This window comes from Carcharodon carcharias, chromosome 17, assembly GCF_017639515.1.
Source record: "Carcharodon carcharias isolate sCarCar2 chromosome 17, sCarCar2.pri, whole genome shotgun sequence".
Lineage (NCBI taxonomy): Eukaryota > Metazoa > Chordata > Chondrichthyes > Lamniformes > Lamnidae > Carcharodon > Carcharodon carcharias.
The window spans coordinates 11309735-11323206 of record NC_054483.1 but is presented as its reverse complement, the minus strand read 5'-3'; positions in this window follow the sequence as shown (position 1 = coordinate 11323206).

Here is a 13472-nt window from a genome sequence, read left to right as displayed (position 1 = left end):
ATATCTGAGCACACACACGGGACACAACAGCTGTGCACACTATCTCAGCACCCACACAGAGAACACAACAATTGTGAACAATATCTGGGCACACACTTAGGACACAGCAACTATCGACGGTATCTGAGCACACACACATCACACAACAACTCTGTACAGTATTTGAGCACACACACACATACAAGACACAACATATGTTTACAATAACTGAGCACACACACAGTACGCAATAACTATGTACAGCATCAGAGCACAGACGGACATACGGGACACAACAACAGTGTACAATATGTCAACGCACACACAGGACAGAATAGCCATGTACAGTTTTTGAGCACAAACACACATACAGGACATGACAACTGTGTACAATATCTGAGCACACACAGAAAAAACAACAACTGTGTACAGTATCTGAGCACACACAGGGCACGACAAGTGTCCAAAGTTTTTAAGCACAAACACACAGGACACAACAACTGTTTACAGTATCTGAGCAAACACAGGACACAACTGTTTAGAATATCTGAGCGCACACACAGGACACAACAGCTGTGCACATTTTCTCAGCACACACACACAGAACACAACAAGTATGTACAATATCTGAGCACACACAGAGACAGCGACTATCGTATCGGAGCACACATACATTACAAAACAATTCAGTACAGTATCTGAGCACACACACACATACAGGATACAACAACTGTGTACAATATCTGAGCACACACAGAGGACACAACAACTGTGTAAAGTATCTGAGCACAGACAGGACATAACTGTGTACAATATCTGAGCGCACAAACACAGGACACAACAGCTGCATACAGAATCTGAGCACACACACACATACAGGACACAACAGCTGTGTATAATATCTTTGCACACAGAGGACACAACAACTGTGTGCAGTATCTGAGCACAGACAGGACACAACAGTGTACACTATCGGAGCACACGCACACACATACAGTACGCAATAACTGTGTACAGTATTTGAGCACACACGCAAACATACAGGACACACAATCTGTGTACAATATTTGAGCACACTCGAAGGACAAGCAACTGCCTACAGTAACTAAGCACACACACACAGTACATAACAACACTGTACAGTATTTGAGCACACACACACAGAACACAACAACTGTGTACGTTAACTGAGAACACACACAAGACAAAACTGTGTACAGTATGTGAGCACACACACCACACACACACAGGACACAACAACTGAATATTTTATCTGAGCACACACACACAGGACACACCGACTGTGTATGGTATCTGAGCATAAACACAAGGCAAACTGTGTACAGTATCTGAGCAGACACACAGGACACAACTGTGTACAGCATCTGAGCATGCACAATGAGGCCAGAACAACTGTGTAGAGTGTCGGAACACACACATGCAGGACACAACAACTGTGTACTGTATCTGAGCACACCCACAGGACACAACAGCTGTGTGCAGTATCTGAACACACACCGAACACAACTGTGTACAAGATCTGAGGACACATACACACAGGACACAACAACTCTTTACAGTATCTGAGCACACACAGGTCACAACTGTATACAATATCTGAGCTCACACAGTGGACACAACTACTGTGTACGGTTTCAGAGCACACACACAGGAAACAACTGTGTACATTATCTGAGCACACACACGCAGGACAGAAAAATTGTGTACTGTATCTGAGCACACACAGGACACAACTGTGTACAATATCTGAGGACATACACACAGGCCACAACAACTGTGTACTGTATCTGAGCACACAGCAGGCATGACAACTGTGCACAGATTTTAAGCACAAACACAAAGGACACAACAACTGTTTACAATGTCGGAGCACACACAGGTCATAACTGTGTTCAATATCTGAGCACACACACAGGACACAACAAGTGGTTACGGTTTCAGAGCATGCACACAGGAAGCAACTGTGTACTGTATCTGAGCACACACACAGGGCACAACAACTGTGTACAGTATCTGAGTAGACACAGGACACAACTGTGTACAATATCTGAGGACACACACAGATACAGGATACAACAACTGTGTACAATATCTGAGCACACACAGAGGATACAACACTGTGTACAGTATCTGAGCACACACAGGACATAACTGTGTAAAATATCTGAGCGCACACACAGGACACAACAGTTGCGTTCAGTATCTGAGCACACACACACACATACAGGTCACAACAGATGTGTAGAATAACATTGCACACACAGAGGACCGCACAACTGTGTGCAGCATCTGAGCAAAGACAGGACACAACTGTGTACAATATCGGAGCACACACGCACATACGGTACGCAATAAATGTGTACAGTATTTGAGCACACACACACACTCATACAAGACACACAAACTTTGCACAATATCTGTGCACACTTAGAGGACACAGCAACTGTCTACAGTATCGGAACACACACACACTGTACATAACAACTCCGTACAATATTTGAGAATGCACACACAGAACACAACAACTGTGTACGTTATCTGAGAACAGACACAGGAAAAAACTGTGTACAGTATCTGAGCACACACAACAGGATACAGAAACTGTGTGCACTGTATTAGCACACACACATACAGGACACAGCAACTGGGTACACTATCTTAGCAAACACAGGCAGGGCACAACAACTGTGTACAGTATGTGAGCACACACAGGATACAACTGTGTACAGTATCTGAGCACAGACACAGGACACAACAACTGTGTACAATATCTGTGCACACTCAGGGCACAACTGTGTACAATATCTGAGCTCACACAGAGGATACAACACTGTGTACAGTATCTGAGCACACACAGGACATAACTGTGTAAAATATCTGAGCGCACACACAGGACACAACAGTTGCGTTCAGTATCTGAGCACACACACACACATACAGGTCACAACAGATGTGTAGAATAACATTGCACACACAGAGGACCGCACAACTGTGTGCAGCATCTGAGCAAAGACAGGACACAACTGTGTACAATATCGGAGCACACACGCACATACGGTACGCAATAAATGTGTACAGTATTTGAGCACACACACACACTCATACAAGACACACAAACTTTGCACAATATCTGTGCACACTTAGAGGACACAGCAACTGTCTCCAGTATCGGAACACACACACACTGTACATAACAACTCCGTACAATATTTGAGAATGCACACACAGAACACAACAACTGTGTACGTTATCTGAGAACAGACACAGGAAAAAACTGTGTACAGTATCTGAGCACACACAACAGGATACAGCAACTGTGTACACTGTATTAGCACACACACATACAGGACACAGCAACTGGGTACACTATCTTAGCAAACACAGGCAGGGCACAACAACTGTGTACAGTATGTGAGCACACACAGGATACAACTGTGTACAGTATCTGAGCACAGACACAGGACACAACAACTGTGTACAATATCTGTGCACACTCAGGGCACAACTGTGTACAATATCTGAGCTCACACAGGACGGAACTGTGTATAGTATCTGAGCACACACACCACACACAGGATGAACAACTGTGTACATCATCTGAGTACACACACAGAGCACAGAACAACTGTGTACAGTGTCTGAGCACACACAGACATATAAACACACACACACACACACACACACACATAAACACACAATCACAAACTGGATACAACTGTGTAAAGTATCTGAGCACACCCACCACGCAATAAGGACACAACAACTGTGTACATTATCTGAGCACACACACCACACACACACAGGACACAACAACTGTTTATGGTATTTGAACACAAACACAGGACACAACTGTGTACAATATCTGAGCACGCACAAAGAGGACACAACAACTGTGTACAATATCGGAGCACACACATGCAGGACACAACAACTGTGTACTGTATCTGAGCACACCCACAGGACACAACAACTGTGTGCAGTATCTGAACACACACCGAACACAACTGTGTACAAGATCTGAGGACACATACACACAGGACACAACAACTCTTTACAGTATCTGAGCACACACAGGTCACAACTGTATACAATATCTGAGCTCACACAGTGGACACAACTACTGTGTATGGTTTCAGAGCACACACACAGGAAACAACTGTGTACGTTATCTGAGCACACACACGCAGGACAGAGAAATTGTGTACTGTATCTGAGCACACACAGGACACAACTGTGTACAATATCTGAGGACATACACACAAGCCACAACAACTGTGTACTGTATCTGAGCACACAGCAGGCATGACAACTATGCACAGATTTTAAGCACAAACACAAAGGACACAACAACTGTTTACAATATCGGAGCACACACAGGTCATAACTGTGTTCAATATCTGAGCACACACACAGGACACAACAAGTGGTTACGGTTTCAGAGCATGCACACAGGAAGCAACTGTGTACTGTATCTGAGCACACACACAGGGCACAACAACTGTGTACAGTATCTGAGTAGACACAGGACACAACTGTGTACAATATCTGAGGACACACAATCAGGCCACAACAGCTGTGTAGTGTATCTGAGCACACACAGGGCACAACAACTGTCCACAGTTTCTGAGCCCAAACACACAGGATATAACAACTGTTTACAGAATCTGAGCACACACAGGACACAACTGCTGTGCACACTATCTCAGCACAAACACACAGAACACAACAAGTGTGTACAATATCTGAGCACACACAGAGGATACAGCAACTATCTACAGTATCTGAGCACACACACATTACACAACAACTCTATACAGTATCTGAGCATGCAAACACATACAGGATACAACAACTGTGCACAATATCTGAGCACACACACAGGACACAATATCTGTGCACACTATCTCAGCATTCACAGAGAGAACACAACAAGTGTGTACAATATCTGAGCACACATAGAGGACACAGCAACTATCTACAGTATCTGAGCACACACACAGATACAGGATACAACAACTCTGTACAGTATCTGAGCACACACACATACAGGACACAACATTTGTTTCCAATAACTGAGCACACACACAGGGCGCAATAACTATGTACAGTATCTGAGCACACACGGACATACGAGACACAACAACAGTGTACAATATCTCAGCACACACACAGGACACATTAGCTGTGTACCGTATCTGAACACAAACACACACACAGGACACAACAACTGTGTACAATATCTGAGGACACACAGAGTAAACAACAACCGTGTACAGTGTCTGAGCACACACAGGGCACGACAACAGTCCACAGTTTTTGAGTACAAACACACAGGACACAACAACTGTTTACAGTATCTGAGCACACACAGGACACAACTGTTTACAATATCTGAGCGCACACACAGGATGCAACAGCTGTCCACATTTTCTCAGCACAAACAGACAGAACACAACAAGTGTGTACAATATCTGAGCACACACAGAGGAGACAGCAACTATCTACAGTATCTGATCACACACACATTACACAACAACTCTGTACAGTATCTGAGCACACACACACACACGTACAGGATACAACAACAGCGTACAATATCTGAGCACACACAGAGAACACAACAACTGTGTAAAGTATATGAGCACTGACAGGACCTAACTGTGTACGATATCTGAGCACACAAATACAGGGCACAATAGCTGCGTGCAGAATCTGAGCACACACACACATACAGGACACAACAGCTGTGTACAATATCTTTGCAGACAGAGGACCCAACAACTGTGTGCAGTATCTGAGCACAGACAGGACACAACTGTGTACAATATCGGAGCACACACACACATACAGTATGCAATAACTGTGTGCAGTGTTTGAGCACACACACACACATACTGGACACACAATCTGTGTACAATATTTGAGAACACTCGGAGGACACAACAACTGCCTACAGTATCGGAGCACACACACAAAGTACATAACAAAACTGTATAGTATTTGAGCACACACACACAGAACACAACAACTGTGTACGTTATCTGAGAACACACACAGGACAAAACTGTGCACAGTATCTGAGCACATGCACCACACACACACAGGACACAACAACTGAGTATTGTATCTGAGAACACTCACACAAGCAGGACACACCAACTGTGTATGGTATCTGAACACAAACACACGACAAACAGTGTACAGCATCTGCGCAGACACACAGGACACAACTGTGTACAGCATCTGAGCATGCACAAAGAGGACACAACAACTGTGTACTGTGTTGGAGCACACACACGCAGGACATAACAAATATGTACAGAATCTGAGCACACACACAGGAGACAACAACTGTGTACAGTATCTGAGCACACACAGGATACAACTGTGTACAATATCTGAGGACACACACACAGGACACAACAACTGTGTACATTATCTGAGCACACACAGGGCATGACAACTGTGCACAGTTTTTGAGCACAAACACACAGGACACAACAACTGTGTACATTATCTTAGCACACACAGGGCATGACAACTGTGCACAATCTTTGAGCACAAATGCACAGGACAAAACAACTGTGTACTCTATCGGAGCACACAGGCGCAGGACACAACAAATGTGTACTGTATCTGAGCACACATACAGGACACAACAACTGTGTAAAGTATCTGAGCAGAAACAGGACACAGCTGTGTACAATATCTGAGGACACACACACAGGACACAAAAACTGGGCACACTATCTTAGCACACACACACATAACACAACAAGTGTGTACAATATCTAGGCACACATAGAGGACACAGCAACTATCTACAGTATCTGAGCACACACTCATTTCACAACAGCTCTGTACAGTATCTGAGCACACACACATACAGGACACAACATTTGTTTCCAATAACTGAGCACACACACAGGGCGCAATAACTATGTACAGTATCTGAGCACACACGGACATACGAGACACAACAACAGTGTACAATATTTCAGCACACACACAGGACACAATAGCTGTGTACCTTATCTGAGCACAAACACACACACAGGACACAACAACTGTGTACAACATCTGAGCACACACAGAGTAAACAACAACCGTGTACAGTGTCTGAGCACACACAGGCCACGACAACAGTCCACAGTTTTTGAGTACAAACACACAGGACACAACAACTGTAAACAGTATCTGAGCACACACAGGACACAACTGTTTACAATATCTGAGCACACACACAGGACACAACAGCTGTCCACATTATCTCAGCGCATACTGACAGAACACAACAAGTGTGTACAATATCTGAGCACACACAGAGGAGACAGCAACTATCTACAGTATCTGATCACACACACATTACTCAACAACTCTGTACAGTATCTGAGCACACACACACATGTATAGGATACAACAACAGCGTACAATATCTGAGCACACACAGAGAACACAACAACTGTGTAAAGTACATGAGCACTGACAGGACCTAACTGTGTACAATATCTGAGCACACAAATACAGGACACAATAGCTGCGTGCAGAATCTGAGCACACACACACATACAGGACACAACAGCTGTGTACAATATCTTTGCAGACAGAGGACCCAACAACTGTGTGCAGTATCTGAGCACAGACAGGACACAACTGTGTACAATATCGGAGCACACACACTCACACATACAGTATGCAATAACTGTGTGCAGTGTTTGAGCACACACACACACATACTGGACACACAATCTGTGTACAATGTTTGAGAACACTCGGAGGACACAACAACTGCCTACAGTATCGGAGCACACACACAAAGTACATAACAAAACTGTATAGTATTTGAGCACACACACACAGAACACAACAACTGTGTACGTTATCTGAGAACACACACAGGACAAAACTGTGCACAGTATCTGAGCACATGCACCACACACACACAGGACACAACAACTGAGTATTGTATCTGAGAACACTCACACAAGCAGGACACACCAACTGTGTATGGTATCTGAACACAAACACACGACAAACAGTGTACAGCATCTGCGCAGACACACAGGACACAACTGTGTACAGCATCTGAGCATGCACAAAGAGGACACAACAACTGTGTACTGTGTCGGAGCACACACACGCAGGACATAACAAATATGTACAGAATCTGAGCACAAACACAGGAGACAACAACTGTGTACAGTATCTGAGCACACACAGGACACAACTGTGTACAATATCTGAGGACACACGCACAGGACACAACAACTGTGTACATTATCTGAGCACACACAGGGCATGACAACTGTGCACAGTTTTTGAGCACAAACACACACGACACAACAACTGTGTACAATATCTGAGCACACACAGGTCACAACTGTGTACAATATCTGAGCACACACACAGGACACAACAACTGTGTACATTATCTTAGCACACACAGGGCATGACAACTGTGCACAATCTTTGAGCACAAATGCACAGGACAAAACAACTGTGTACTCTATCGGAGCACACAGGCGCAGGACACAACAAATGTGTACTGTATCTGAGCACACATACAGGACACAACAACTGTGTAAAGTATCTGAGCAGAAACAGGACACAGCTGTGTACAATATCTGAGGACACACACACAGGACACAAAAACTGGGCACACTGTCTTAGCACACACACACATAACACAACAAGTGTGTACAATATCTAGGCACACATAGAGGACACAGCAACTATCTACAGTATCTGAGCACACACTCATTTCACAACAGCTCTGTACAGTATCTGAGCACACACACATACAGGACACAACATTTGTTTCCAATAACTGAGCACACACACAGGGCGCAATAACTATGTACAGTATCTGAGCACACACGGACATACGAGACACAACAACAGTGTACAATATTTCAGCACACACACAGGACACAATAGCTGTGTACCTTATCTGAGCACAAACACACACACAGGACACAACAACTGTGTACAACATCTGAGCACACACAGAGTAAACAACAACCGTGTACAGTGTCTGAGCACACACAGGCCACGACAACAGTCCACAGTTTTTGAGTACAAACACACAGGACACAACAACTGTTTACAGTATCTGAGCACACACAGGACACAACTGTTTACAATATCTGAGCGCACACACAGGACACAACAGCTGTCCACATTATCTCAGCGCATACTGACAGAACACAACAAGTGTGTACAATATCTGAGCACACACAGAGGAGACAGCAACTATCTACAATATCTGATCACACACACATTACTCAACAGCTCTGTACAGTATCTGAGCACACACACACACACATACAGGATACAACAATGGCGTACAATATCTGAGCACACAGAGAGGACACAACAACTGTGTAAAATATATGAGCACAGACAGGACCTAACTGTGTACAATATCTGAGCTCACAAATACAGGACACAACAGCTGCGTGCAGAATCTGAGCACACACACACATACAGGACACAACAGCTGTGTACAATATCTTTGCAGACAGAGGACCCAACAACTGTGTGCAGTATCTGATCACAGACAGGACACAACTGTGTACAATATCGGAGCACACACACACACACACATACAGTATGCAATAACTGTGTGCAGTTTTTGAGCACACACACACACATACTGGACACACAATCTGTGTACAATATTTCAGCACACTCGGAGGACACAACAACTGCCTACAGTATCGGAGCACACACACCAAGTACATAACAACACTGTACAGTACTTGAGCACACACACACAGAACACAACAACTGTGTACGTTATCTGAGCACACACAGAGGACAAAACTGTGTACAGTATCTGAGCACATGCACCACACATTCACAGGAAACAACAACTAAGTATTGTATCTGAGCACACACACACACAAGCAGGACACACCAACTGTGTATGGTATCTGAACACAAACACAGGACAAACTGTGTACAGTATCTGCGCAGACACACAGGACACAACTGTGTACAGCATCTGAGCATGCACAAAGAGGACACAAAAACTGTGCACAGTGTCAGAGCACACACAGGACACAGCTCTGTACAATATCTGAAGGCACACACACAGGACACAAAAACTGTGTACATTATCAGGGCACACACAGGGCATGACAACTGTGCACAGTTTTTGAGCACAAACACACAGGACACAACAACTGTGTACAATATCTGAGCACACACAGGTCACAATTGTGTACAATATCTGAGCACACGCACAGGACACAACAACTGTGTACAGTATTTGAGCACACACACAACACAACTGTGTAGAGTATCTGAGCACCCACACGGGAGACATGACAACTGTGTACTGTATCTGCGCACACACACAGGACACAACAACTGTGTACAGTATCGGAGCACACACAGGGCATGACAACTGTGCACAATTTTTGAGCACAAATACATAGGACACAACAACTGTGTACACTATCGGAGCACACTGACGCAGGACACAACAAATGTGTACTGTATCTGAGCACACACACAGGTCACGACAACTGTGTACAGTATCTGAACAGAAACAGGACCCAGCTGTGTACAATATCTGAGGACACACACACAGGACACAAAAACTGGGCACACTATATTAGCACACACACACAGAACACAACAAGTGTGTACAATATCTGGGCACACACAGAGGACACAGCAACTATCTACAGTATCTGAGCACACACTCATTACACAGCAACTCTGTACAGTATCTGAGCGCACACACACATACAGGACACAACATTTGTTTCGAATAACTGAGCACACACACAGGGCGCAATAACTATGTACAGTATCTGAGCACACACGGACATACGAGACACAACAACAGTGTACAATATCTCAGCACACATACAGGACACAACAACTGTGTACAATATCTGAGGACACACACACAGGACACAAAGACTGGGCACACTATCTTAGCACACACACACAGGACACAACAACTGAGTACAGTATTTGAGCACACACACAGGACACTACAGATGTGTACAATTTCTGACCACACACATGACGCAATTGTGTACAATATCTGAGCACACAAAGGACAGAACTCTGTACAGTATCTGAGCACACACAGAGGACACAACAACTGTGTACAGTATCTGAGCACAGACAGGACACAACTGAGTACAATATCTGAGCACACACACATGACACAAAAGCTGCGTACATTATCTGAGCATCACAAACATCCGGACACAACATCTGTGTACAATATCATTGCACACAAAGAGGACCCAACAACTGTGTGCAGCATCTGAGCAGAGACAGGACGCAACTGTGTACAATATCGGAGCACACACACACACACAGTAAACATTAACTGTGTACAGTATTTGAGCACACACACACACATACAGTACACACAATCTGTGTACAATATCTGACCACACACAGAGGACACAGCAACTGTCTACAGTATCGGAGCACACACACACAGTAGATAAAATCTCTGTACAGTATTTGAGTACACATACACAGAACACTACAACTGTGTACGTTATCTGAGAATACACACAGGACAGAACTGTGTACAATATCTGAGCACACACAACAGGACACAACAACTGTGTACACTACCTTAGCACACACACACAGAGGACACAACAACTTTGTAGAGTATATTAGCAGACACAGGATACAACTGTGTACAGTATCTGAGCAGACAATGGACACAACTGTGTACACTATCTTAGCGCACAAACATGACACAACAACTGTGTACAGTATCTGAGCACCACACACATATAGGACACAACCTTTGTGTACACTACCTTAGGACAAACACACAGGACACAACAACTGTGTACAGTATATGAGCACACACAGGATACAACTGTGTACAGTATCTGAGCAAACAAAGGACACAACTGTGTACAGTATCTGAGCACACACAAAACACACACAGGACACAACTGTGTACACTATCTAAGCACACAAACAGGGCACAACAACTCTGTACAGTATCTGAGCACACAAAGATTGAACACAACAATTGTGTACAGTATCTGAGCACTCAAGCAGGACACAACCACTGTGCACAGCATCTGAGCACACACACCGCACACAGGACACAACAACTGTGTACCGTATGTGAGCACACAACGGACTCAAATGTGTACAGTAAATGACCGCACACACACACACACACACACACACACACACACACACACAGAGGATATAATGGTTTACAGTATCTGAGCACACACACACACACACACACACACACACAAACACACACACACACACAGAGGATATAACAGTGTACATTATCAGAGCACACACACCACACACACACAGGACACAACAACAGTGTATTATATCTGAGCACACACACAGGACACAACTGTGTACGGTATCTAAGCATGCACAAAGAGGACACAACAACTGGGTACAGTATCGGAGCGCACAACACAGTACACAACAACTGTGTACAGGATCTGAGCACACAGCACACAACTGTGTACATTTTCGGAGTGCACACAAACACCCACACACACACACATACACACAGACACAAACACACACTCACAAACTGGATTCAACTGTGTACAGCATCTGAGCACACCCACCGCACAAAAAGGACACAACTGTGTACAGTATCTGAGTACACACACCACTCACACACGGGACACAACAACTGAGTATGGTATCTGAGCACACACAAAGACATGAGACACTAACTGTTTAGGTATCTGAGCACAAACACGGGAAACAAGTGTGTACAGTATCTCAGCACACACACAGGACACAACTGTGTACAGTATCTGAGCATGCACAAAGACGACACAACAACCGTGTACAGTATCGGAGCCCACACACGCAGGACACAACAACTGTGTACTGTATCTGAGCACACACACAGGACACAACAACTGTGTACAGTATCTGAGCACACACAGGACACATCTGTGTACAATATCTAAGGACCGACACAGAGGACACAACAACTGTGTACATTATCTGAGCACACAGAGGGCACAACAACTGCGCACAGTTTTTGAGCACTAACACACAGGACACAACAAGTGTTTACAGTATCTGAGCGCACATAGGTCACAACTGTGTACGATATGTGAGCACATACACAGGAGAAAACAACTGTGTACGGTTTCAGAGCACACACACAGGAAACAACTGTCTACAGTACCTGAGTACACACACAGGACACAACAACTGTGTACAATATCTGAGCACACACAAGACACAAATGTGTACAATATCTGAGGACACACACAGAGGACACAACAACTGTGTACTGCATCTGAGCACACACAGGGCACAACAACAGTCCTCACTTTTTGAGCACAAATCACACAGGACACAACAACCGTTTACAGTATCTGAGCACACACAGGACACATCTGTGTACATTATCTGAGCACACACACAGGACACAACAGCTGTGTACACTGTCTCAGCGCACCCACACAGAACAC